Source organism: Symphalangus syndactylus, chromosome 14 (genome assembly GCF_028878055.3).
Source record: "Symphalangus syndactylus isolate Jambi chromosome 14, NHGRI_mSymSyn1-v2.1_pri, whole genome shotgun sequence".
Lineage (NCBI taxonomy): Eukaryota > Metazoa > Chordata > Mammalia > Primates > Hylobatidae > Symphalangus > Symphalangus syndactylus.
Genome location: NC_072436.2, coordinates 45,445,351 through 45,471,297, shown reverse-complemented (window position 1 = coordinate 45,471,297; position 25,947 = coordinate 45,445,351). Strand labels below are relative to the sequence as shown.

At 41.3% G+C, this 25,947-nt stretch overlaps 1 long non-coding RNA gene and 1 pseudogene across 1 annotated transcript; one reads left to right on the top strand and one right to left on the bottom strand.

The window, feature by feature from the left end:
• The first annotated feature begins 362 nt into the window (after window positions 1-362).
• Window positions 363-25,720, top strand: LOC134732354 (uncharacterized). Its single transcript, XR_010115415.1, has 3 exons — window positions 363-454; window positions 23,850-23,884; window positions 25,611-25,720. It is a non-coding gene; the product is annotated as an uncharacterized lncRNA (long non-coding RNA).
• Window positions 5,564-5,803, bottom strand: LOC129462956 (small ribosomal subunit protein eS21-like; annotated as a pseudogene).
• Window positions 25,721-25,947: the final 227 nt, after the last annotated feature.

Here is a 25,947-nt window from a genome sequence, read left to right as displayed (position 1 = left end):
CTGTGTCATCTCAACAGTTGACCTCAGAGTTCTTCATCAGGAGGGCACTGGCTTTATTTAGGAAAGATCTTGATAAACTTCTGCAGCACCACAATTTGGTTCACGAGGGCATGGATGTTGTCAGAGACAGGAATTGGTGGTTGGAGTTACTGAAAGAGAGGGGAAGAGAAAGCAGGACGTGCACAGGTGGCCCAGCTGTGAGAAAGCCTGGCTGGAGGACCACTTTGAAGAGTGATATGGATTTTTCAGTGCTTTGCCTTTAAAAGTACCTTCAGTGACCCACAAATCTTCAGTAAACATTCTGTGGCTCCCAGCAGAATTCTGTTCACTGTTACTGCAGATGCAGTGATCAAAGAGAAGGGGCTCTGTTGGGTGCATGCCAGGGCAGAGGTCAAGGAAAAGCCACCGATAGAGACAAAGAACAGCTTGACCAAGGCTGAAAATTGGCACAAAGGTGACCTTGAGAACACAAGCCCCCTGCCCCCAAAATTCAGAGAAACATCGGGCAGGACACTGACTCCAGTCTGAGAAGCTGGGTGGTGGGATCTGAATGGGTCCTATCCAGATCTGAAGGGTGGGGAGCCCCCACTGACTCCTGGCTGTCTGGTGACAAAAGTGAGGGGAGGAGCTTCCAGTTCTACCTGGGAGGCAGGGAAAGGTGCCCAGAGGAGGTGATGCCAAGCAAACTCCTGCAGGAGGAGACAGGAGGAGGTGCTGATGAGAGGGCTCCAGCCAAGCAAAGGGAGCAAGGGCCCATCTGCCCATTGGATGTCAAACCTCTGAACATGAAGAAGTTGTCATTTAGTGAGGTGTGGGGCAAAGGTGGAAAACCTCAGACATGACATTCCAGCTTCGGAAAAAAAATACCTTTTTTTTTCTCAAATTCAAATCTCACACCAGGATGGCCCTGTCTACCTTCAAAAATGGTGCCGTATCCAGAAATAGATGATGGCTGGATGGATAAACAGACACCAAAGAGAAACCCATTACCCTCTCTCAAGAAGATTGTCTATGAGTGTATTCTCAGAGCAGCCTCTGATGCTGGGCATGGCAGAGCTCACAGAAGGACTGAACTTTTCAAAATTCACACTGTGCTATCTGGCCTGCTGAGTCAGTTTGCAAAGCACTTGAATCGTTAGTATCTGGCTTGCCTCCTTATGTCAGGGAGAAAGTTTCCCGGCCTGTGTTGGCTGCCCCGAGGTGGCCTGCCAGCTTCCCTGTGTCTGCTCTGCCTCAGTCATCTCAGGGTGCAGGCAAAGCCGGACCTTCTACCCGGCAGTGCTGAATTGGGTAAAAGTTTGCTCAGCAACACTGAGCAGCCGGCCCTGGGGATGGGTGCGTTCAACGTGTCTGCGCTGTCAGATACAGCTGGCTTCTGCATTCAGGACAATTACGGGGCACTCTGCAAAATTACTTACTGAGATGGAGGGCCCGAGAGCACTTCTGTTGTGACAGTGGAGACAGCCACTCAGACAGGCTGCCCTTTAAAGGGCGATGGAAGTGCTAACGGAGAGCCCGGCTCCCAGGCTCACCCACATCTTCCAGGGCATGTGGGTGGACGTGGAAGTCAGTAAAAAGCAAGGGCTTCTCTCAGCACATGGGCCTGGGGCTGGAAGAGGGAAGGGCATGGGGGCCCTCTGGCTCTGGTCCTACCAGCTGGTTGGGAAAGGCTTCTTATGAGCACTTCACACACAAAGCAAGACTGATGGATGTTCTGAGAAGCCACCTTGCATGCCGGTGTCTGTTGAAGGAATGAAAGTGTGGACAGCGCGGGTGCATAGATCCAGGCTTCCTCACTGGCTATGGTGATCTCACTGATCCACATGCCCCCTCTGTTCTTACAGGAACCAAACAGTCCATTTCGAGGTGGAACCTCACAACAGCCCTCCGGGCCTTCCCATACACACCCTGGAGTGGGGAGGGGAGTATGCTCTAGGGCTAGGGTCACCTGGGGTTATTTTGTTTCACAGTTGTCAAACAGACCGACCCTCAGCAGACAGGCAGGGCGAGGAAGGCAAAAAAAGGGAGACCTGGGCTACAACTGAGGTTGCCACTGTTTCTATCTCTGCTCAGGGTCTTGCGTCTGCGGATTTGATTCAGAAAGTGGAGCTGGTAGTATACCAAGAAGGAAGGTGTCTGTAGGAAATTAATTTGCACTCACAGGGCTTGTAAGCCAGAAGGCTGGCTTCCTTGTTGATTGTGGGAGGCATAAAGATGACCTTGCCTGTGAGCCCGGCCTGAGCACTTTGCCAAGCTGTCCTTCAAGTATAAAGGTGACAGAAAAACGTTCTCCAAGACCAGAGGGAGACAGCACCCAGGGCCCTTTAAAAATGTAGTTGATCATAGTGAGATCCTGTCTCTACAAAAAGTAGAAATAAAAAATTAGCTGGGCATGGTGGCACATGCCTGTGATCCCAGCTTACTGGGAGACTGAGGTGGGAGGATCCTGTGAGCCCAGAAGTTCAAATCTGCAGTGAGCTATGATTGCACCGTTGCACTCCAGCCTCTGCGACAGAGACAGACCCTGTCTCTAAAAGAAAAAAAGTAGTTGAAAATGAAGTCTGGCCAACCAAGAGATGAAGCAAAATGAGAAATGAAGTGAGGGAGAGGCCATGGGGAAAAGACTGGTAAGAGAGATGACTCCATGTAAGCAAATAGTTAAAGCTAGACTATGGAAGAGATTGTGGTTTCAGAATAAAATGTAAATCTTGACAGGAGAAAGCTAGCAAACTCAGGGGGCCGAGGAGAGGAGGGAAGAGGCAATGTAAGAATGTCAATTTCCTTATTCATAACAAGCAGTTAGTAGATACCATCTGTAATTAAAATACATTTTAGAATAATTGCTACTTATTAATATTTTTCATAAACCCTTTCCTTAATTTTAGCAGGTTATTTTATAAACCAGTATTTCTTTTCCTTTTTCTTGTTTTAGTTGTTTTGACACGGGGTTTCATTCTGTTGCCAAGGCTGGAGTGCAGCAGCACAATCATAGCTCACTGCAGCCTCACAACCTTCTGGGCTCAAGCAATCTTCCCACCTCAGCCTCCCAAGTAGCTGGGACTACAGATACGTGCCATCATGCTCAGTTAATTTTTTTTCTTTTTCTTTTTTTTTTTTGTAGAGACGAGGTCTTGCCATGTTGCCTAGGCCGGACTTGAACTACTGAGTTCAAGCAATCCTCATGTCTCACCCTCCCAAGTTCCTGGGACCACTAGTATTTTTTGTAATGAAGAAATACTTCTCTGAAATTCAGCAATTTCTTTCATTTTACTTCAGTTTCTTTTGTGTGGCCAGGGCAGAGGGTGGGAGTTGTTACATTTAAGCACAATTATCCTCAATATTTATTGTTTAAAATAGGACTTAGGCACTAATCATAAAATAAGAAGCTGTCATCAAGAAACAACATTAAAGGAGTTCAGGGAGAAGCCAATAGGATGTGAAAGGTATTTGCAATGTAATCCTAAAAAATCAGTGAGAAAAAGGCAAACCTACCCAGTAGAAATAAATTGGGTGAAAGATTTGAACAGGCACTTCACAAAACAGATAGTAGCTCAATTGGCCAATAAATACAAGGAAAGGTGCTCAACCTCATTAGTCATCAAAGAAATGTATATTAAAACCACAAGAAGCTATGGCATCTTACTCAGAATAGCCAAAATGAAGGGGAAAAAAACCTGAAATATCAAGTGTAGACAATGGAGATCCCTGGAGCTCTCATGCATTGTTGGTAACAGGGTAAATGGGTACAGCTATCTGGGAAAACTGGCCCTCCCCTCCCCTTCCCCTTCCCCTTCCCTTTCCCCCCTCCCCTGCTTCTCTCTTTACCCTCCCTCCCTCTCTCCCTCCCTCCCTCCCTCCCTCCCTCCCTCCCTCCCTCCCTCCCTTCCTTCCTTCCTTCCTTCCTTCCTTCCTTCCTTCCTTTTGTCCTTTCTTTCTTCAGGATCTCACAATGTTGTCCAGGCTAATCTGGGCTCAAGCTATCCTCTTGCCTCAGCCTCCCAAGTGACTGGGACTACAGGCATATGGCATCACAGCAGGCTGTTTGGCCTTTTCTGATTAAAGTTGAGTGTATACATTCTTCGTGAACCAAAAATTCTACTCCTGGGTAACAATTCTATTAGAGTAATATCTAACAAATATATACATATGTATACCAAAACATGGACAGGAATATGCATAGCAGCATTATTTAGAAAAGCCCCAAACTGAAATAATCCAAATACTCACTGGCAGTTGAATGCATAAATTGTGGCGAAAATGGAATAGTCATAGCAACCAAAATGAACGGGTATGTGAAATGTTATCGATAATTCTCACAAAGACAATTTTGAGCCAAAGAAGCCAGACAGAATAATACTTAATTCCTTTTATAAAAAGTGAAAATGAAAAGATGAAAGGAATCTATGCTTTTAGAAGTCTGGGGTTGGGCGCAGTGGCCCATGCCTGTAATCCCAGCATTTTGGGAGGCTGAGGCAGGCAGATCACGAGGTCATGAGTTTAAGACCAGCCTGGACAACACCGTGAAACCCCGTCTCTACTAAAAATACAAAAAAAAAAAAAAAAAATTAGCTGGGTGTGATGGTCGGTGCCTCTAATCCCAGCTACTTGGGAGGATGAGGCAGGAGAATTGCTTGAACCTGGGAGGCGGAGGTTGCAGTGAGCTGAGATGGTGCCACTGCACTCCAGCCTGGGCAACAGAGAAAGACTCTATCTCAAAAAAAAAAAAAAAGTCTGGACAGTGATACTTAGGGGAAGAAGGAGGGAATCATGGTTAGGAGGACTTTTGCTTTGTTGAGGACAGATGGGAAGCTTTTGGGATGCAGGTAATGTTCTATTGACCTAAGTGAAGGTTGTACAGATGTATTTATTTTGCAATAATTTTTTTTTTAGGTTTTTTTTTTTTTTTTTGAGATGGAGTCTCGCTCTGTCGCCCAGGCTGGAGTGCAGTGGTGCGATCTTGGCTCACTGCAAGCTCCGCCCCCTGGGTTCACGCCATTCTGCTGCCTCAGCCTCCGGAGTAGCTGGGACTACAGGCGCTTGCCACCACGCCCGGCTATTTTTTTTTTTGTATTTTTAGTAGACACAGGGTTTCACTGTGTTAGCCAGGATGGTCTCGGTCTCCTGACCTCGTGATTCGCCTGCCTTGGCCTCCCAAAGTGCTGGGATTACAGGCGTGAGCCACTGCGCCTGTCCTTTTTTTTTTTTTTTTTTTTTTAGATGGAGTCTCTGTTGCCAGGGCTGGAATGCAATGGAGACATCTTGGCTCACTGCAACCTCCACCTCGTGGGTTCAAGTGATTCCCTTGCCTCAGCCTCCTGAGTAACTGGGGTTACAGGCATCTGCCACAGTGCCAGGCTAATTTTTGTATTTTTAGTAGAGACGGGGTCTTGCCATGTTTTGGCCGGGCTGGTCTCCAACTCCTGACCTCAGGTGATCCACCTGCCTTGGCCTCCAAAGTGCTGGGATTACAGGCGTGAGCCACCGTGCCTGGCCTTTTTTAGGTTTTTACTATTTATTTATGACAAATATTCCACTTCCATGATTCTCTTCAGTCAAAAGTTCTTTAATACAATCCGTCGGCTTTGGCCAATTGGAGAATGGAGTCATGTGACTTACCCATCCTGCGAATGGCCCCGCAGATAGTATAGGTTTTAAACTGGCGGTTAAACCTGCCTGCTACCTTGTCAACCTTGGCCCCATTCATCCAGATGGATTTATGGTCCTTGGCATCGATGATGCAGTTGCTATTGGACCATTTCCATGGCACCTACAGGTCTACGGACTCACCAGTGTAATTCTGCATCTCAAAGCCGCACCTGTTGCCACCACACTGCGCGTCAGCAGAGAAAGCCATTTTGTGATAATTACTGCATTTGCAATTTTAATTTGTTCCCAAGCTGGTAATATGTATGTATGCTGTACTTCCACAAGAGTTTTTTGATAATAAGGTTAAAATTGAAATTTAAAAGTAGAATTGTGATATCTCATTTTGGTATAATTATTTTTTCTATGTGTAGGTAAGCATTCAGAGTTTTTTTTTTTTTTTTTTTTTTTTTGAGATGGAGTTTTGCTCTTGTTGCCCAGGCTGGAGTGCAATAGCGTCATCTTGGCTCACTGCAACCTCTGCCGCCCGGGTTCAAGCAATTCTCATGTTTCAGCTTCCCAAGAAACTGGGATTACAGGCATCTGCCACCACATCCAGCTAATTTTTGTTTTTCGTAGAGGCGGGGTTTCACCATGTTAGCCAGGCTGGTCTTGAACTCCTGACCTCAGGTGATCTGCCTGCCTTGGCTTTCCAAAGTGCTGGGATTACAGGTGTGAGCCAGTGCGCCTGGCCTGCATTGAGAGATTTTTATTTATTTATTTTTTAGACGGAGTCTCACTCTGTCACCCAAGCTGGAGTGCAATGGTGCGGTCTTAGCTCACTGCAACCTCTGCCTCTTGAGTTCAAGCTATTCTTCTGCCTCAGCCTCCCAAGTAGCTGGGACTACAGGCACGTGCCACCACACCTGGCTAATTTTTGTATTTTTATTTTTTAAATTTTATTTATTTATTTATTTATTTGAGACGGAGTCTTGCACTGTCGCCCAGGCTGGAGTGCAGTGGCGCAATCTCGGCTCACTGCAAACTCCACCTCCCGTCCACACCCAGCTAATTTTTTGTATTTTTAGTAGAGACGGGGTTTCACTATGTTGGTCAGGCTGGTCTCAAACTCCTGACCTCGTGATCCGCCTGCCTCGGCCTCCCAAAGTGCTGGGATGACAGGCGTGAACCACTGCACCTGGCTGAGAGATTTTTATAAGGATCTTTGCTAAATATTCATAAAGGTTTTTTCTGGATGGTAACATTTAAGGTGAGTTAAAATTCATATTACTGTTTGAATTTCTTTTTGCTTTCTTTCTTTTTTGAGATGGAGTCTTGCTCTGTCCCCAGGCTGGAGTGCAATGGTGCGATCTCAGCTCATTGCAACCTCTGCCTTTCGGGTTCAAGTGATTCTCCTGCCTCAGCCTCCTGAGTAGCTGGGACTACAGGTGCCCACCACCACACCTGGCTAATTTTTGTATTTTTTTTTTTTTTCAGTAGGATGAGGTTTCGCCATATTGGCCAGGTTGGTCTTGAACTTCTGACCTTGTGATCCGCCTGCCTCGGCCTCCCAAAGTGCTGGGATTACAGGCGTGAGCCACTACGCCCGGCCTATTGTTTGAATTTCTATAATGTATGCATCATTTCTACAGAAATCGAGCGATGGCATTTTGCTACAATGTAAAAAGACCTTGTTTAATGGCAAGGATGGGTGAAAACCAAGAGGTATTAGAAGAGGAATAAATGTAATTAGGACTGCCCAGCAACAGGACAGAGCAGTGTGCTTTACAAGGGAGTGATCCTCTGGCTTTGGAAGTATCCCAGCAGAAGAGGATGAAGGGCTGTCTCTGCAGAGATTTCACCCTGTGCCTCCAGCCCTGATTCCGTGCGTCTGATGCCATGACTGTGCTGCAGTTGGCTACTGTTCAGCGACATTTGAGAGGCACTGGTCTCATTAGAGCCTTTTGCTCAAAGCCAACTGGAGGAGGGGTTATTTCTGGAAATTATTTCTAGACATGTCTGTTGTCTTTGCTGATGTGTGGATTCTTGTTAGCCTCAAACACAGAGGCTGTTCCTTTTAATATGGGTGTTCTATCATCCTTTGCAGCCTATCCCCATTATTCCTTGAGCACTTTTTACTTTCTGGTACAAGATGCTCCAAGCTTATATTTTCTGTGCTTCAGGCCTGGAATCAGCCATTTTTCTTAGAAAACCTGATTTCTTTTGAGGAGAGAATAATATCTAAAAACCAAGGTCTTGGGTGCTCACTGTGATAGGTGAGTGTATGGCTGCAGGGGTTTTCATTGCTCACAGGCTTCCTCAGTGAACAGAGCAGGGAATACATGGGTATACATAAATATGCATACATGCACGCATACATTCACCTATATTTCTGTATTAAAATATGTTGAAACCATGGGTTCTCACCAATACTTTCAATTCTAATCCAGTTTCATAGTGTTGATTCTAGTTGTTCCCTTTAGTACAGTTGATCCTTAATGCAGGGACTAGGGGCACTGACACCTCTCCACAGTTGATAATCCACATAAAATCTTGTAGCCACTTCCTGTTGCTGTTGCAGTGAGCTCAAGTGTAATATCACTTAAAGTGCTGTGTGATGCTTATCCAGGGTCTATGCTACCTTTTTTATAGGGATTACCTCATTTTGGAAATACTTCCATTCAAAATGGGTTTAACTAAAAGTATTTTGATATTTGAAACTGCAGTTGGCTGAAAAATCCATTTATATGGAAAAACTAATTCACTATGACGGATTTGGTTAAATGATGACTTTTATGTACTCTGTCTTCTTACTCTCTCCATAATTGTATGTGTGTGTACATATATATGTATACAAAGAAAAACTTCTTTTATATATAAATATTCTATATATATGATACAAATATGTTCTCTCTCCATTTTTTTAAAATATATAATTGACCTTTTAACAACTTGAGGGTTAAGAGTGGCAACTGCCACTCTGACCCACCCCCTGAACAGTTGAAAATTCACATATAACTTTTGAACCCCCAAAAACTTAACTACTACTAACCTACTGTTACCAGAGGCTTTGATAACATACACAATTGATTAACACATATTTTTGTTGTTCTTGCTGTTGCTGTTGTTTTGAGATTGTGTCTCACTCTGTTGCCCAGGCTGCAGTGCAATAGTGCAATCTCAGCTCACTGCAACCTCTGCCTCCTGGGTTCAAGAGATTCTGCTGCCTCAGCCTCCCAGGTAGCTGGGACTACAGATGCCTGCCACCATGCCTGGCTAATTTTTTTATTTTTAGTAGAGAGGGCATTTCACCGTGTTGGCCAGGCTGGTCTCGAACTCCTGACCTCAAGTGATCTGCCTGCCTCAGCCTGCCAGAGTGCTGGGATTACAGGCGTGAGCTCCAGCGCCTGGCCCAATTAACACATATTTTGTATATTGTGTATATTATATACTGTGTTCTTACAATAAAGTAAACTAGAGAAGAGAAAATGATATTAAGAAAATCATAAGGAAGAGAAACTATATTTACTAGTCATTAAATGGAAGTGGATCATGATAAAAATCTTCATCCTCATCGTCTTCATGTTGAGTAGGTTGGGGAGGAGGAGGAATGTATATATACACAAGCTAGACACCTGAGGCTAATTCTTCTTCTGAACCAGTCTCTGTCAATTCCCCATTCCCCATTCTCTTTAGTCTTGCAGTTGGTTTATGTCTTGTATATCCTTCAAGGGCCACTGGAGCCGAGCCTCCTTGGGGTCACCTTCCTCAACTGCCCTGGTTCCTAGTCTTCTCCTTCTCTGAGCTCCTGGAGCTCTCTATTCCTTTGCAGTTCATTCAGTACACATCAGTGCAACCTGGTTTTGCCGTTCATCATTTCATGTGTATAGAGGGAGCCACTGATGCTAGTGCCAAATCCTTTGAACGATCAGCACTTAGTGCTCCGAATCCCTCCCAGCTCCTGGGATGCTTGCTACTGTTGAAGATAATTACTCAAGTCACTGTATGTCATTCATTCTTCCATCCTCTGAGAGCTGCAATTTTCTCATCTGCATAACAGAGATTATATCACCTACCTCATGGGTGGTGTTTTAGCCATTAAGGAGAATAAGTTGTGAAAAAAGTTTTTTAACTTCAGCATTGCTATATCATTGTTATTTATTTGTGGTGCATTTTAAACAGGACTTAGTGTACTGAAATGTGGTTTGCACTCAGCTTTTTGGGAACATTCCTCGAGTGGATGGTTAGGAGGGAATCTGTCCAGCTTGGGCCTTAGGCAGGGCCCCACCTGCTGCCACTGGACTTGTAGAACTAATACTGGAGACAGCCCTTTCTGGGTACACTTGCTTGATCATCTGGCTCAAGCTGGGGTACTCAGATTTTCTCCCTTAAATTTAGGATTGAGCTACTGAAATGTTAGTTATTCTTTGCTGTAGATGGAATGTTTGTGTCTTCCCAAAATACATATGTTGAAACCAAATCCCCAGTGTGATGGTATCAGGAGGTGGGACCTTTGGGAGATGATTAGGTCATGAGGGTGGAGCCCTCATGAATGGGATTAGTTTCTTTACAACAGAGACCTCAGACAGCTCCCTTGTCCTGTCTGCCATGAGGACACTGTGAGAAGATGGTTGTCTATCTATCAGGAGCTGTCTACGAACCTCACAGGACACCTGATCAGCTGGCACCTGCATTTTGGACTTCTAGTCTCCAGAGCCATGAGAAATACATTTCTGTTTGTTTCTGAGCTGCCCAGTCTGTGGTATTCTGGTATAGCAGCCTGAATGGACTAAGAAATTCTCTATTAGGTGCTTGAAGTGGAAAGCAATACAAACTTTAAGCCATCTTTGGACAAATCTACACCGTAGTATAGACAGCAGCTTTGAGACAGTGAGAGTGAGGTAGATGTTAAATGAACAGCTGGTAGAAGACCCTTCCATAACCCTGTAGAGATGGAGATAACATCCTCAGTCCCAACTTTCTGTTTCTGGTTCTTGCTTTGCAGGAGCCCCAGCTGTTCATCGTGCTACTAGATTCCAGCAGATGCTATTATTCTATGTGTTACCAAATTTTGCCTAAGGTATTTTGCGTATTTTCTATATATATGTATTTTTTAACTAAAAGCACCTCAGTGAAGGCAACCAATAATGTTAGGTGCACCTGTCCTGTATTTTCTGATCAAACCAGTTATTCTAAACTTGAAAACAATAATGAATTTCAGAGCAGTAATATAAGACTATTTTATGAGGCAAATGCCTTTTTATTACCAAAATGCCCTTAAGGACCAAAAAAAAAAAAAAACTGTCACAATATGTTTTCCCAGAAATTTCTTTTCTGCGTTTGAAATGTCAAGGGAGTGTATTTTGTTTTTCAAAACATACTTCTGCATTTTATAAGCACTAGGGATTAGTGCTTATAAAATACAGCAATGCAAGCCTGTTCCAAGAAGTGGGTGGGGGCTGGGGCAGGTCACACTCTGCTTTTCCATGTCCAAGTCCAAAATCTGCTTTTAGTTTTCATGCTCTTGACCTATTTATAATCCTTGCCACTATCTATTAATTGCTTTCATTCATTTACTTATTCATTCATTCATTTATTCATTCATTCATATGGGCTACCTTCACATGAAAATCTTTTCATTCAAACAAAAGGTCTTTTTTTCCATTACCAGACTTTTTTCTTCCTTTTTGTATTGACCCATAATATTGTACATATTTATGAGCACATGTGATATTTTGATACATGCATATAATATGTAATTATACATGCATATAATATGTAATGTGTAATGACCAAATCAGGATCTCCATCACGTCAATCACTTATCAAATGTACTGTGAACATTTTACATTTTCTCTTCTAGCTATTTTGAAATATACAATGAATTATTGTTAACTATAGTCACATTAAAGTGATTATAGTTGTAGTAAATTAGTTCTATTATTCTACCAAACAATATAACTTATTTTTTCTATCTAAATGTGTGTATCTTTTAACCAACCTGTCTTTGTCCCCACTCCCCCACCTCCCCAGCCTCTGGTAACCACCATTCCACTGTCTACCTCCGTGAGACCCACTGTTTTAGTGTCCACATATGAATGAAAACGTGATATTCGTCTTTCTGTGCCTGGATTATTTCACTTAACATAACGCCAAATGGTCTTTTTATCTCAATGGATTCTCCTTTGCTGAATTCTGAAATGTAGGTTTTCTTTCTTTTTTTTTAATTCTCTTTTTCTCCCTGGTCCTCTCCTAGGAGAAGAGGGAACAAATCACGTTGTTCCCATGCTCAGGAATTTTAAAATGACTCATTGTAGCCTACAAGTAGAAATCTAAACTGTTTACCATGGAATTCAAGGCCCCTCAAGGTCTTCAGCATGGGGTTTTCTACTTTCCAACCACATTTTCTACTCCACACACCCTCTGCCCCCCACGCTGGGTTGTGTGCCTGCCCGGAGCCTGCCCCTGTTGTCATGTCACACCTTCTCTTGTCCTCTCTTGTCTTCCTGGATTGGCTTTCCCCTTCTCTTTGCCCATGACAATACTCTGGGAAACCTGGTCCTCTCTGTTGGATTTAATGGTACTCCTTGTGGCCTTCCCCATTTCCATGCTTGCACTACAAACATGGTCTTTGTTTCTTTCTGCCTCGTATTAGAGCTGCTTGTCACTGCCACCTTCCTTGTTAGGTTGTTAGTTCTTACTTAGGAAAGGCGGTACCTCTTATTTTTATCCTCCCCTCATCTGCCCATTGCTTTGTAAGTGTGTTCAATACACAGTTGCTGAATGTTGAGGACGTTGAGTGTAGTGGTTAAGAGATCTGGACCCTGAAATCAGACTATAAAGGATTGGAAGCCAGCTCTATTCTGCACTCAGTGTGTGATCTCAAAAGCTATGCATCTGTGATATGAGAAGAATAATAACTCAATAACTGATGTCCTAGGCTGTTGGGGGATTAAATGAGATAGTAGAAGATGTAGTACAGTGCTTGACACATAAACAATGCTCTGTGTTTGCTCTTATTCTAAATTAACCTAAGTGCTTAGAGCATCCTTAAAAACTAAGTTCCGGCCGGGCGTGGTGGCTCATGCCTGTAATCCCAACACTTTTGGAGGATGAGGCCAGCGGATCATGAGGTCAGGAGATCAAGAACAGCCTGGCCAACATGGTGAAACCCCGTCTCTACTAAAAATACAAAAAAAATTAGCGGGGTGTGGTGGTACGCACCTGTAGTCCCGGCTACTCGTAAGGCTGAGGCAGGGGAATCGCTTGAACCTGGGAGGTGGAGATTGGGAGGCGAAGATTGCAGTGAGCCGAAATTGCGCCACTGCACTCCAGCCTGGTGACAAAGCGAGACTCCATCTAAAACAAAAACAAAAACAAAAACAAACCAAAATGAAACAAACAACAAACAAAAGAGCAAAAAAAAACCACTAAGTCACAAAGTATTTGTACCCAGGGGAGTTTACATAGAGGGGAAGAGTATTTTCTATTTCTTTTACCTTGGAGAGGGCTTGGGTGCTTATAGACTGATTCCCACCTGTCATATATGCACTTTTATTTTTTCAGGATCTGTCTATACCAGCTATTTCTGTCCTGCTCATTTCCTCCTTGAGTCAGAGCCCATCCATTATTAGTTACAGGCGTTTTTAAACTTGAATGAGCAGCAGGATTCCTTGAGGGGGCGGGGACTGCTAAAGCACAGATGGCTGGATCCTGCCCCAGAATTTCTGACTCTATAGGTCTGGGTGGGCACTTGAGAATTTGCATTTTGAACAGGTTCCCAATGATACTGGTGCTGCTGATCCAGCGACCCCACTTTGAGAACCACTGCACTCTCAGGACTCAGCTCCCCAACCCAACAGCCTTTTTTGTAGTCTTTTAGGGTAGGGTACCCAGTAGAGGAAAGGTCACCAGATCCTTTGATCCCCAGACTTGACTAAATGATTCTGTTAATATTAACTTGTCAATCTCTAAACTTCCTTAAATTATTCAAGTTGACATCTCAGGTGGAAATATTTCAATGTCACATTAGACAGGTGCTGAGTTGAGGATTCTCAGGTTACCATCCTCATTAACTTGATGCTGTGATGTTGCCTCTGTCGGCCAGGTTAGCAAGCCAAAGGTGTGTCCTCCTGGTGTAGATGTTGGCTGCCCCTACTATAGTGTGGTCCTTGCTTGGTCGCTGATGTCAGCTCCTCTGCCAGGAAGGAGCTGTCTCTTTTGCCAGGCAGATTGGCAGGAGAGATGGAACATGAGCCAGGAGAGGCTGGAAGCACATCCCTGCACTCTATAAAAAACACATCCCTGCACTCTATAAAAAACATGCTCCCAGCTAGGCATGGTGGCTCACGCCTGTAACCCCAGGTTACAAGCCTTTGGGAGGCCGAGGCGGGCGGATCATAAGGTCAGGAGATCGAGACCATCCTGGCTAACACGGTGAAACCCTGTCTCTCCTAAAAATACAAAAAATTAGCCGGGCATGGTGGAGGGTGCCTCTAGTCCCAGCTACTCGGGAGGCTGAGGCAGGAGAATGGTATGAACCCGGGAGGCGGATCTTGCAGTGAGCTGAGATCCTGCCACTGCACTCCAGCCAGGACAGAGTGAGACTCCATCTCAAAAAAAAAAAAAAAAATACATGCTCCCAGAGATTGCGCCATTGTACTCCAGCCTGGGTGACACAGCGAGACTTCATCTCAAATAAATAAATAAATAAATAAGTAAAAATAAAACACTCCCTCTGGGATGGACACAGCACCCCTGAACATTGCCTGCCTTTTGGTATACAGGTGCCTGCCTTTTGGGGTACAGGGTTTCTTAAACCTGAGATTATTTTCATAGTATGTGCATGGGGTGTGAGAGGGAGCTGGGAGATGACATCAGCTTGTTTAATCATCACAACAGCCTCTGTGAAAGTATTTACTACTGTCTTCATTGCATAGATGAGGAAACTGGGGCCTGTTGAGACGATGTTCACTAACATCTCCAGGTTCTCACGGTGTGTTAGTGTCAGAGCCGGTGTGTGAGTCCGTTCTCACATTGCTACAAAGAAACACCTGAGGCTCGGTAATTTGTAATAAAAAAAAGGAGGTTTAATTGGCTCACAATTCTGCAGGCTGTACAGGAAGCTCAACTTCTGGGGATGTCTCAGGAAATCCACAACCATGGTGGAAGGTGAAGGGGGAGCAGGCATGGCACATGGCGAAAGCAGGAACAAGACAGTGAGATGCCACACTTTTAAATAGCAAGATCTTGCCAGAAGTCACTCACTACCAAGAAGACAGCACTCAGGGGATGATGCTAAGTCATTCATGAGAAATCTACTCCCACAGTCCAATTACCTACCACCAGGCCCCACATCCAATATTGGGGATTACAATTCAACATGAGATTTGGGTGGGAACACACTTCCAAAGTATATCACCTGGGTTATAATTATAACTAATTGGGCCCCAGCTAATGGGCGATGGAGCTACAGAAGTAATAGCCTTGTGTCTTCATGGCTGAGGCTCTGTATCAGACAGCTTGTGGCTTCCTTCATTCATTTATACATTTATTAAGTACCTACTATATGCACATCATCATGTAAAGCATTCTGGGGAATAAGAATATGAATCAGCCAAAAATGTTACCTTGAGAAATTAGTCTAGTCTTTTTCAAACAAAACATCTTGCATATTTATTACTAAACCTACCAATTAATGGAGAACCATAAAACAACAAAAATCAATATTTTCTCCATAAAACATGTCCAACTATTCATAGTAGTGACTTTTTCAGTTTGATAAGGTAAGAATGTAGTGACCTCAATGCAGTGTAAATATATGAACCACCACATATGTGATTCCTTATAACTCAGCTTGGTTCTTTCCCAATGTCTCCTCTTGGAGTTAAACCCGATTTTATTACCGGTTTTCATTTAAACTCATTAATGATGAATTCAAGTGAGCAATGAATCATAACATGACAGAATGGAAATATTGGCTATCACTGTTATTTGATAGACGAACAAATAATAGAATAAGGAAGTAAAGAGGTTGGAGTAATGGCAAATCCAGGATTTAGTATAGCATAATGCTGCTACCATCATTAAATTTCATTACAAAGGGTCATAATTGAGAAATTCTAGTAAAAACAGTTGTAAGGTAAGAAGATTTTGGATGTAAATAATCCCAAATCAATTGACTTAAAACAAAGGACACTGAGCGTCAAAAGTCCCTGGATGTCCAGAGAAAGGGCATGGCTCAGCAGTGGCTCTGTAATTTGGTCAGGTGCCAGGTTCCTATGTCCTTTCTCTGTGCACTCCTTAGGTTGGGCTTCATCCCAGGTTTGCTTCCCAGCCAGGATTCAAGATGACAACAAGTAACAACAAACATCACATCCGGATGTGACAAGGTCTGGTTGGGAAGAGGAGCTGTTTTCCCCTGTGGCCCTTTCTGTGAGCAGGGTATACTTTTCCAAGAAGTTCCACAGCAGACGCTCCCTCAAGTCTCAGCTGGCCACTCCTAAACCACTTCCTGATAAGCGCTTCCCAGGTTTGGCTTAGATCAATCATAATTTACCTGAGTCTCAGAGCAAAACTCGGGCTCTGCCAACATGAAAGGGGCAAGGGGCTGTTGCAGGCAATAAATGTGTCTGCCTGAGTGCTATAAAATGTAGGCTGCCCCAGAGAGGTATATTGTAAAATGACATGTACAGTAAGTGGCCCTGAGGGTAAGCCCTTTGTGCATTTCTTACTTTGAATGAGAATAGCAAGTGAAGTATATTGCCTTTCTTTGCCTTGTAAATCACTATGATAGGCATGTACAATCTTCTGCATATAGCTGACAGTAGGCTTTCACTGATCCATTTGAATATATGCCCACCAACTTGATGGAATTCATTTCTGTTCAAATGAAAATTTAAAAGATGTTGGCTGGGCGCGGTGGCTCACGCCTGTAATCCCAGCACTTTGGGAGGCCAAGGCAGGTGGATCACAAGGTCACGAGATCAAGACCAACCTGGCTAACACAGTGAAACCCCGTCTCTACTAAAAATACAAAAAATTAGCCAGGCCTGGTGGCAGGCGCCTGTAGTCCCAGCTACTCGGGAGGCTGAGGCAGGAGAATGGCGTGAACCCGGGAGGCAGAGCTTGCAGTGAGCCGAGATCGTACCACTACACTCCAGCCTGGGTGACAGAGGGAGACTCTGTCTCAAAAAAAAAAAAAAAAATTTAAAGATGTTAACAGGATCTGTGGTCATATTTTCAGTAATTGTGTCAAAAGCTATTTCTCTCAGGTGGATTTTCAACATGGGGGATTGTATGAACTCTGGGAATTATATATGTGATAATATGATTCAGTAGAAGGTGCAATGTCCCCACATTCAAACCGTAACAGTACCTATATGGTTAAAAAAAAACACTAGTCTGTGGCTGCATTGCTTGTGGTTAATATGGCATCATCATTCCCATCCCATCTGAGTTCGGGGATCATTTTCCTACTTGGGTTAGAATTGGCCAATGAGAAAACTCATGAGATTTGGAAGGTAAAGCACATCAGAGGCCATCACCCTTGGGAAGTGGTAAGGGTCAAACACGTAGGTTCTCAGATCTTTTCAAAAGCTCCAACTCTATGGACACAACAGTTGTGCCACCCTTTCCAGGAAGCTTTGTAGATGTAGTGGAACCCACCACTGTCGACTACTCTGAGTTTTGGTGGCACCTTTCCCGGCATCCCCTCCTGCTGTTCTTGCAGTGGGCATGAAGGCCTCAATTCTATCTTAAATGCTTCACACCCAGAATGCAGAGAATGGCTACTGCTTTCTGCATCAAACCCTGACAGGTCAGAGCCTCTTGCATCTCTCTTTTCAAATCCATCCCTCAGTGTGCGGGGTGGGGGTGGTTATCGGGGGTCGGAGGGTTAGGGGAGTTGGGTGGGGGAGGACACACACACACACATACATTTTGTTAACTCAACTTCCTTTCCCAGAGTTAACTACTATTCACAGTTTGGTGTGTATCATTCCATTTATAAACACACAAATATCTTGCATACATAGTATTTAACAAAAATAATACAAATGAGATGGTACAATATGTATCATTTAGCAGTATTTTTTCCTTTTATAGATCTTAAATTTATTTTTATGACATAGATACTGTATTATTTTTAAGAATTTCATAGTATTCTTTTATATGACTATAATACAATCTGTTTAACCATTCTCATATTGATTAGCAGGTAGGTTGTTTCCAGTATTTTGCTACCATTAATAGTGCTGCAATGAACATGGTTGTAAGGTTATCTGTGTGTTTGTGGGAAGTGTTTCTGTAGGACACACCCTAGAGGTGCAGTTGCTGTTACTGAGGGCACGTATATTCAATATTTTGATACATATTGCAAATTTCCCTCTAAAAACTGTGGCAGTTTTTATCCCATCAACATTATATCTTGATTAGTAATTCCTTATTTGCTGTGTAAAATGTCAAAATAAAGGGTCCCTTGTCACTTCTCGTAACTCCATAACCTTTTCTGATTTACATTTTGTATCACTTTATCTCTACAACTTTCAGGATAGATGTGAATTTAAGGGTCAAAAATGTTGGGACAAAGAGTTATGAGGGGTAAATAGACAAAGAAAATTTGGTTACCTAATTTCCAGTCTTAGGTACTAAATATGTCATTTTAATTCAGCACTTTGCCTATAATTCTTTCAATAAGGGATTTAGAAATAATTATTAGCAGCTTAGTATTAGGGTGAGCCACATAAAATTATTGTTTTTGAAAATTAAAGATGGTCCTATATTCACAATTTCATATGGTTCATCCCAATACATACACAATACAGGAAATTCTGTACACATCAATTTAGCAAACATTTATTGCTGGAATTATTGTATGTCTATTATGTACAAGGCAATGCATAGGACTCAAAAAAAATATTGGGGATAATATTGAGCTTAAGGAATTCATGATGATGAACATGAATGACTGGGTCTTTATGGTTTGAGATGTGTTTCTCCTTTCTTTCCACAAAATCATAGCACTCTGAGGCAGACATCCAATCTGTCACTTCTTTTGTCTCATCTAGTAGAACATATTGCACATAGTAGGTCTCACAGATTTAGGCACTTTTGTGGTTTATATTCTGGTAGAAGAAAGACAACATAAAAGTAAACAAAATAATATATACCTGTCAGGAAGAGCTATACCCCATAGAGAGTGGCTGGAATTAACCTGCCACTACTCACAGGTACCAAAAGTAGACACAGAGTTGCACCAATCCCCCATACCCCAAGTGCATGAAGTGAGGCCACATGGGCCTAGCTGGATAGTACACATGCAGTGGGTTGCACCCAACCACAGGAGTGCAGGGTCAAAGGTTTTTTGTCTTGGGAGGTGAGCAGCCAACGAGACAGCTCCCCTCCTCTGAGGAAGCAAGCAGTTACACAGTAGTCACTGTGTGGTTGTGGTCATCTTGACCTGTTGAGCTTCATGCCTTTGAGAAACTTATCAGTAGATTCAACACAGCCAAAGAAAGAATCATAGAACTTAAAGAGAGATAATTAGAAATTACATTGATTAAAAGACAAATGAAAAAAGAGTTAAAAGAACAGGACAGAGAAACCAAGAGCTGTGGGACGATATCAACTGATGTAATGCACATGTATTGGAATTCCAGAAGGAAAAAATAGAGAGGAAGGGGCAAAGAAATATTTGAAGAAGCAATTGCTGATAATTTTTCAAAATTAATGACAGATACCAAACCACATAACCAAGAAACTCAGAGAATGCCAAGCAAGATAAATATAACATGAAATAAAATAAAACAAAAAACAAACCAACCAAAATAACAACAACAAAAACCTACTAAAAACCTATGCATCTACATATGTCATATTTAAATTTCTCACAAGACAAAAAGAAGATTCTGAAGGCAAGAAGAGAAAAAAAGACACATTACATACCAGGAAACAAATGTAAGAATTACATTTGTTTATATATTGTTATTGAATTATACTGTCAGAAGTTACGTAAGCCAGAAGTTATCTTTGACGTGGTTAAAGAGAAAAAAAATCTGTCAACCTAGAATTGTACATATAAGTAAAATACCTTTCAAAAATGAAGAAGAGGCTGGGCACAGTGAGTCGCACCTGTAATTCCAGCACTTCAGGAGGCTGAGGTGGGCAGATCACTTGAGGTCAGGAGTTCGAGACCAGCCTGGCCAACATGGTGAAACCCCGTCTCTACTAAAAATACAAGAATCAGCCAGGCGTGTTTGCGCGTGTCTGTATTTTCAGCTACTCAGGAGGCTGAGGCACAAGAATCACCTGAACCCGGGTGACAGAGGTTGCAGTGAGCCAAGATTGCGCCATTGCATTCCAGCCTGGGTGACAGAGCGAGGCTCTGTCCCCTCCCTTGCAAAAAAGAGAAGAAGAATAAAGTCTTTTTTTTAGGCAAACAAAAATTGAGAATGGATTGTCAACAGATCTACACTAAAGGAAATGTTAAGGAAAGTCTTGAGGCAAGAAAAAATATGGTGCAAGACAGAAACTTGGATCTTCACAAAAATTAAGGAAAACTGGAAATAGAATAAATGAAGTTAAAATAATTTTTCCTATTTTTAATTTTTCTAAAAGAGAACTATCTAGAGCAAAAATAGTAACAATAAATTATATGTTTATAGAATGTATACAAGCAAAACATATGACAAAAATAGCACAAAAGATGAGAGGGAAAAATTGTATAGAGTCCACCTTCAGTATCCTTAGAAAATTGGTTCCAAGACCCTTGGGGATACCAAAATCCACTGATTCTCATGTCTCTTATATAAAATGGCATAGTATTTGCATATAACCTATGCATATCTTTCTATATGCTTTAAATTATCTGTGGATTATTATAATGAATACAGTGTAAATGCTGTGTAACTTGTTCTACTGTATTTTTTGAATCATTTTTATTGTTATATTGCTATTTTTTATTATTATCAATTTAAATATTTTCCATTTGTAGTTGGTTGAATCCAGGGCTGACTGTGTTATTGTAAGATCTTTATATTACAAGCAAAGTAACATCATATTATTCAAAGATAAACTGTGATTATTAAAGGTGTACACTGTAAACACTAGGGCAACCACCAAAATTTTGGAAAAACTGTTTTGTCCTTTCATCTTGGCCACTGACATGCCATGCAGACTGAGGAAGATTTGGAATCTTTGGGGCCACGTGAGTCTCTTGCTGCATCGACAAGCACTGAAATTACCTGGGGGGCCAGGATCCTGCTGGGATCATGCATCACCACAAGATCAACTTCCACAAATATCACCTAGGTTCCTTTCGGAAAGTTGGTATGAGGTATTACCACTTGAAGAGGAACCAGAGCTTTGCCCGAATGATTGCCTTACTGTAAACTTTGATAAATTGTGGAACTTGGTCAGTGAGCGGACATGGGTAAATGCTGCCAAAACCAAGACAGGAATTGGTCCCATCATTGATGTGGTGTGGCCAGGCTTCTACAAAGTTCCAGGTAAGGGAAGACTGCTAAAGCAGACTGTCATCATGAAGGTCAAATGCTTCAGCAGATTTGCTGAGGAGAAGATTAGGGGTGTGAGTGTGGTGGGCCTTGTAGCTTGAAGACACATGGAAGGAGAGTCATTAAATGCTAACAAATGCTTTTCAAATAAAATAATAGATATGAATAATGACTCCATAGGGAAGATAAAATGGATAATAAAAAATCCCCAATTAATCTGAAACAGCAGGAAATGAGGGAAAAAAAAACAAAGAATAAATAGAAAACAAGTAGAAACATGATCATTTTAATCCAAGTGTATCAATAATCACATTACATGTAAATAGTTTAACTGCACCAATTTAAAGACAGTGAGTATCAGATTGGATGAAAATGTAAGACTGAAGTTTATGCTGCTTAAAAGAGACCCATTTCAAATACTAAGGTATGATGGGTTAAACGTAAAAGGTTGAAAATATATATGGTGCAAATATTAACCAAAAAAGCTGGAATATCGGAAAAAGTAGACTTTTGAACAAAAATATTGTCAGAAAGAAAGAGAGACATTACTTAGTGATGAAAGGGTCAAGTCTTCAAGAACACGTGGCAAATCTAGAGGTGTAGGCACTGAACTAGAGAGCTTCAAAATAGATGGAACAAAAACTGCTAGAAATGAAAAGAAAAATAGACAAATCTACAATTATGGTTGGAGACTTAAAAATCCTCCATCAGGAACTCACAGAACAAGTAGGCAGAAAATCAGTACAGATAATGAAGACCTCCACAACACTTTCAATTGCCTTGACCTAGCTGACGTTTATAGACCACTCCACCTGATAGCAGAACACATATTTTTTTCCATGTGCACATTGACATTTACCAGGATAGATCACATTCTGGGCCTTAAGAAAACCTTAACACATTAAAAAAATAGAAATCATACAAAGAGTATTTCATGTTATAATTAAAGTAGAATTCAATAGCAGAAAATATTCTTGAAAATTCTGAAATATTTAGAAACTAAACATCATATTTCTAAGTAACTCATGAGCCAAAGACGACATCTCAAAGGAAATTTTTAAATGTTTTAAACTGAATTAAAATAAAAAGATATTTTTATCAAATGTGTATGATGCAGTTACAGCAATGCTTATTGAGAGTTTTATAACATGAAATGCTTATATTGGAAAATAAATGTCTCAGATTGATCATCAAACCTCCATACATAGAAACTACAGAAAGAAGAGCAAGTTAAAGCCTAAAACAAGCAGAAGTAGGAAAATAATAGTTATAAGTTAAAATCAATAAAATTGAAAACAGAAAAACAATAGAGAAAACAAAACACAAAAGCTGGTGATATGGCTTGGCTCTGTGTTCCCACCCAAATCTCATGTTGAATTGTAATCTTCAGTGTTGGAAGAGGAGCCTGGTGGGAGGTGACTGAATCATGGGGGCAGACTTCCCGCTTGCTGTCCTCGTGATGGGGTTCTCATGAGATCTGGTTTTTTGAAAGTGTGTAGCCCTTCCCCCTTTGCGCTCTCTCTCTTCTGCCAGCAATGTGAAGATGTGCTTGCTTCCTACTTTGCCTTCTGCCATGATTGTAAGTTTCCCGAGTTTTCCCCAGCCATGGTTTCTGTACAGCCTGTGGAACTGTGAGTCAATTAAACCTCTTTTCTTTATAAACTACCCAGTCTCAGGTTGTTCTTTATAATGGACTAATACAGCTGGTTCTTTGAAAAGACAAATAGCACTGATTCTGAGATGCACAGAAAACAGAAATTATCAACATCAGGAATGAAAGAGGGCACATTACTACAGACATTAAAAGGTACTAACACTATATGAACAACACTGTGTCTATAACCTCTATAATTTAGATGAAGAGGAGCAATTTCTTGAAAGACACAAACCTCAGGAAGAAATATATAAGCGAGTGAAGAAGAAATATAATTTGAATTATATTTCAATATCTCTTAAAAAATGGAATTTGTATTTAAAAACCTTCCAACAAATACAATCCCAGGCCCAGATGGTTTCCCTGGTGAATTCTACCACCATTTAAGGAAAAAAATACTGTCAGTTCTAACACAACCCTTTCCAGAAAACAGAAGTATACTTCCCAACTAGTTTTATGAGACCAGTATTTACCCTAATTACAAAACCAGACAAAAACATTATAGGAAAACTAGGGACAAATATCCCTCATTATCCATAGATGCAACAATCTTTAACAAAATATTAGCAATTTGAATCCAGCAATATATAGAAATACTGCATCACGGTCAAAGCAGGGTTTATCCCAGGAATACAAGGCTGATTCAGCCATTCCAGATTGATCAATATTATTCCCCATGTTAACAGAGTAAAAAAAAATGCGTTAATCATCTCAATGAATGCAGGAAAAGGATTTGATGAAATTCAACTTACTTTAGTTCAAAATTCAATTCAATGAGTGAATTCAATTTATTCATTCATGATAAAAATAAAACTGCAAAAGCTAAAAATAGAAGATAATTCCCTTAACCTGAGAAAGGATATCTATGAAGCACAAATAGCTAACCCTATGCTAAACAGTGAAAGGTTGAATGATTTATTTCTCCCCCTCCCAGAATTTGATCACAATCTGTCATTGTTTGATGTATTATAGTTTGTTTATCTATTCATAGATTGAAGGACATCTGGATTACTTCAGAGATCGGTAATTATAAATAAAACTGTTATGACTATTCATATATTGCAGGTTTTTGTGTAAACATACATTTTTGTTTTTCCTAGGTACATACCTAGAAATGGGATTGCTGGGTCACATGGTAAGTATGTGTTTAATCTCATAAAAAAACTGATAATATATTTTCTACAATGATTTAACTATTTTGCATTATATCAGCAAGATAAGAGAGCACCAGTTTCAGTTCCTATATCTTTGCCAACTCTTCAGATTGTTGGTGTATTTTTCTAATAGATAGATATGTTTCTATCTAGTAGACATGTCTGGTATCTTATTGTGGTTTAAATTTGCACTTCCCAAATGACTAATACTGTTGAGGATTTTTTCATATGCTTGTCACCTGTATATCTTCTTCGTTAAAGATTCTATTCACATTTTTTGCCCAATTTTTAAAAGCTGATTTTATTTCTTATTGCTGAATTTTAGGAACTCTTTATATAGTCTTGGTGGATGAAAGTCCTCTGTCAGAAATGTGATTTGAAAATATTTTCTTTTAGTTTGTGTCTTGTTTCATTCTCTAAATTGTATCTTTTGCAGAGCAAAAGTTCCACATTGTAACAAAGTCTAATTCATCAATGTTTTCTTTTACGAGTCATAGTTTGAAGTTGCATATAAAAACTCTTCACCTAAATCAAGGTCATGAAAATTTTCTACTATGCTTTCTTATAGAAGGTTTATAGTTTTAGCATTTTTTTTTCCAGTCTGTTTTGAGTTAATTTATGCATAAGGTGTGAAGTATGGATTGAGATTTATGTTTTTGTATAGGATTGTTCAATTATTCCAGTGTCATTTATTGAAAAGACTGTCATTTCTCCATGGAATTGCCTTTTCCAGCCTTGTCACAAATCATTTGTCTACTTTTGTGTGTACCTCTGTTGTGTTCTGTTGATTTGTCTGTCCTTTCACCAATGCCACACTGTCTTGACTGCTGAAGCTTTAGAGCTAACTTGTCCAACCCACAGCCCGCAGGCCACATGCGGCCCAAGATGGATTTGAATGCAGCCCAATACAAATCCATAAACTTTCTTAAAATATGAGAATGAGATTTTTGCAAGAAATTTTTTTCTTTTTAGCTCATCAGCTATCATTAGTGTTAGTGTATTTTCTGTGTGGCCCAAGACAATTCTTCTTCTTCCAATATGGCCCAGGGAAATGAAAAGATTCGATACCCCTGCTTTAGAGTAAATCTTGAAATCATGTAGGGTGAGTCCTCTGATCACTTTTTTTTCCTTTTCAAAAAGTTGTTTCTGGCTATTTTATTGGCCTTATGTATATTTTAGAATCAGGTTATTTATATCTGTAAAACAGCCTGCTGGAAGATTGACTGGGACTGTGTTGAACCTATAGACTAATTTGGGAAGAACTGACATTTTAATAATATTGAATCTTCCAATCCATGAACACAATGTATTTCTTTTTGGACAGTATTAGTAGCCTCTATAGCATCTGTTGGTTAAAACATAGGTGAGTGACATAGCTTTCTCCTTTTTAACCTCTCTACCCTGTTTATGCTACAATGTCATCAAGTCTCAGAACAAATTTTACTACATGAACAATAATTATCAAGTAGGCCCAAGAACACACTAACACGGTTTTTGAGTCTACTATGGTACGCTCTCTAATATATATTACAACTGTCTCTGCTGGTTTAAGATGAAGATAGTTGAAAGTTCCTGGTAGCCTCCAGGGTGAGGGTTTTGATTTGACTCTTTCAGCTGCTAATTAACCATCCCTTTTGAAGCGTGTAGGCCTGATTAGGGTGGTGATTCACATACAGCATCTTCCAACATTCGTGAATGATTGTTTAGATGGCAGAGTTGTAGAGCAGAGGTGTGGCATTGATGAGAATGCTTCTGGCTGAGGACGGACCCCATGGAGCACACCTGACCAAGGGCCCAGCTGCTGCACTTGAAATCCGTAAGTGCTCTTCCTTTGAGGCCACACCTGCCCCAGGCTGCTTAGAGCCAGTGACCGAGTGTGGCAGGGATACCAAAGCAGATGTGATCCTGAGAGGCATGGGGCCCCTTTGCTGGCTGACTTTAGCTCAAGGACTCCCCAGCATGTCCTGCAATTTCCGTGTGCAGCAGCCTAAGGTGCTTGCACCCAGTCTTCTGTCCCTTTCTCCTTTGGGCGAGGTCACACTTG